Source organism: Cynocephalus volans, chromosome 10 (assembly GCF_027409185.1).
Source record: "Cynocephalus volans isolate mCynVol1 chromosome 10, mCynVol1.pri, whole genome shotgun sequence".
NCBI lineage: Eukaryota > Metazoa > Chordata > Mammalia > Dermoptera > Cynocephalidae > Cynocephalus > Cynocephalus volans.
The window spans coordinates 98,292,618-98,295,875 of NC_084469.1; the positions used below are offsets into that span (position 1 = coordinate 98,292,618).

Here is a 3,258-nt window from a genome sequence, read left to right on the forward strand (position 1 = left end):
TTGTATGGATGAAGCATGTTTGTTTATCCATCTTCCAGTTCATGCACATTTGGGTTCTTTCTAGTTTTTGCCTGTTATGAATAATAATGCTACAAGCACTGTTGTTTAAGTGCCTTTGTGAACACAAGTTTGTTTCTCTTGGGGAAATACCTACAAGTGGAAATGTGGGTTACAGAATTAGTACAAGATTAATTTTACAAGGCTCAAACTGTACATGATTTTAAAAAGACACTTAAATAGAAACCGAAACTTGAATACGGAAACAAACATTTGCTCAACATCTGTAAAAAACGTGTCATCCAAACATTACCGTTTTTATGCAATCATAATGATATGCTCCATCTTCTATCCATCTTCTATTCATTTTTTTTTTTAAAGATGACCGGTAAGGGGATCTTAACCCTTGGCTTGGTGTTGTCAGCACCACGCTCACCCAGTGAGCTAACCGGCCATCCGTATATGGGATCCGAACCCATGGCCTTGGAGTTATCAGCACCACACTCTCCCGAGCGAGCCACAGGCCGGCCCTTTTACTCATTTTTAATTGTATGGTTCAGTAGCAGTAAGTACATTCATATCATGCAACCATCACCATCTGTCTTTAGAATTCTTTCCATCCTGCACCCTTTCCATTTTGCATTCACATTTCTTCTCTCCCCAAGTATCTTGAACTTTCTTGGGGTGTCATAGGAATGATGAAAATCTAAAAATGATTGTGGACAAAGCTCTCTCTCTCTCTTTTCCCATTTTGGGTATTTCTCTGTAAGCCCCTTTACCATACTTTGTTTATTCATCCCCCTGCCTCTTTTTTCCCATTCTCTGATTCAGATCTTCTGGAAAGGATTAAACAGGTATTATAACTATTCCAGGCTTGAGAGAAACAGCCAGGAGGAAGATTTTATGCCTGGATGCCTGTCAGATCTTGGCAGCTTTAGGCAATGCAGAGACCTGTGCCAATCTGAGACCAACTGAGTTGAAACTTCCAGGTGTGGGTCCCAGGAATATGTATTTTAACAACTTTTTAAGTGTGGCAGGCGGAATTTTAAGACAATTCCTAGTGACTCTGGCTCTTATACCAGGGTACTTCCAAAAGTTCATGGAAAAATTGAATTAAAAGATAATACAAATCTTTCCATGAACTTTTGGAAGTACCCTTGTATAATTTCCTCTCCTGTAAATATGATAAGATATTACTCGTGTGATTATGGTACACGGTAAAAGAGATCTGGCAGATTTTGCTCAGTTGACTTTGAATTAATCAAAAGAAAAATTATGCAGGAGATCCTGAGCAAATCACACAAGCTCTTTAAATTTGGATCTAGAAGTCAGAGATGCAGAAAGCCAGACATCAGAAAGAATAAGAACTTGAGAAGGGCGCTCACTTCGGAAGCACATATATTAAAATTGGAATGATTAGTATGGCCCCTGCACAAGGATGACATGCAAATTCATGAAGCATTCTGTATTCTTCCTATTTACAATAGCCAAGATATGGAACCAACCTAAATGTCCACCAATGGATGACTGTATAAGGAAAATGTGGTATATATACAAAATGGAATATTACTCTGCCATAAAAAGAGTGAATCTCTGCCATTCGTAGCAACATGGATGAGCTTGGAGAAAATTCTGTTGAATAAAATAAGCCAGGCACAGAGGTAAAAACACCACAAGTCCTCACTCATAAGTGGGAGCTAAGAGAGAAAGAAGGAAGGAAAGAAGGACCACAGTGGTGTGTTGGACTTGCAGAGGGAGAGAACATACTTAGGGTTGTGGAGTGTGGAGGGGGAAGGAGGTTGGGGATTAACTGGGTGGGGAACATGGGGAATAATCTCAATTTCTGGTAACGGGCATGCTGATAGTATTGGTCTGGCCATCACATCTTGGGCACAAGTGGTGATGGTCAGCTTTGTACACCACGAATATGCATAACCAATGAGAAAAAAAAAAGAACTTGAGAAGGATTCGACCTTTCATTGTTGACTTTGAAGATGATGGGACCACGTGGCAAAAACCTGAGAGCATTCTGATGTTAAATGCCAGGAAATTTAAAAAAGAAAAGAAAAGAAGAAAACCCGAGAACATTTTCTAGGAGCTGAGAATGACCCCTGGACAACAATGAGGAAGAAACCAGGGATCTCAGTCCTATAACTTCAAGAAACTAAATTCTGCCAACAATGTGAATGAGCTTGGACCTGATTCCTCCTCAGAGCCTCCAGATAAGACTTGGAGTGTTTCACCTTGATGGTGAAACACTGAGTGTAGACTCCAGATGAGTCTTCCCCAGACTTCTGACCCACAGACACCATGAGATAATGAATGTGTGTCATTTTAGGTCACTAAATTTGTGGTAATTTGTTATGCAGCAATAGCTAACTAGTACACTGGGTTATTTCTATGTGGCCAAACTGTTGACTGGGATTACCAGTCTTATATGCAAAGATACTTTAGAACCATGGACAGTGGGATGTGTACTGGGGAAGAGCTGATTGGCTGGATTAGTTACCATCCAATATGGAGTGACCCTACTGGGCAGCCTTTGACCCTATTGGGCAGCCTTTGACTTGGGCATCAATCCCTGGACCAATCAGGTCTTGTTAGGGTCTGCAGACTCAGCCTCTGTTTGCCAACCATAAAGATGGGAGCCTCCGTAGTCCTCTAAGGTCTGGAGGGAGCAAGTCCCTGCCTAGTTTTTCAGAAGAATCTTGTAGCACACTCTTCCTCATCCACACAAGCTGCTGCCTGGCTTCTCCTATCCACTTCCCAGTTATTGCCAAGTGCTGTTCCTGCAATCAGAACGTCCTTCCTGGATCCCCTTGAAACTCCCCCACCCTTCACCTTGCCTACTTCCATTCATTCTTCAGCGTTCGTCTTAAATATCACTTCCTCAGGGACTCCTTCCTTAACATGCTCTCCCCCCACCCCCCAAAGTGAGATAGGAGGTACTCAGTTTCCATGGGTCAGGTTATAGGACACACCTCTGGGTTTCAAGCCACTTTCCAAGTTCTCAAGACTCTCCTGTAGGCTGTCCCCTAGAGGAGAGTTACTGTTGCTTGTTGGGCCAATTTTCCACACCAATATGGGGAAATTGAGACCTCAGGGGGCTGACTTGTGCAAATCCAGTGGCCGGCCATGCTCAGTAGAGTGGGGTTATACAACCCTAATATGCATGCTCAGTCAAGTGGAATTTATCCTTTGAATGACCTTCCACTAGAGATGCTAAAGAGCACAGAATATTCTTGAATATGTCTGGTGCAT

General features: G+C 42.3%; 1 pseudogene; it reads left to right on the forward strand.

Moving 5' to 3' along the window:
- The first annotated feature begins 1,374 nt into the window (after positions 1–1,374).
- LOC134389807 (U6 spliceosomal RNA) lies at positions 1,375–1,470 on the forward strand (annotated as a pseudogene).
- The last annotated feature ends 1,788 nt before the right edge of the window (positions 1,471–3,258 follow it).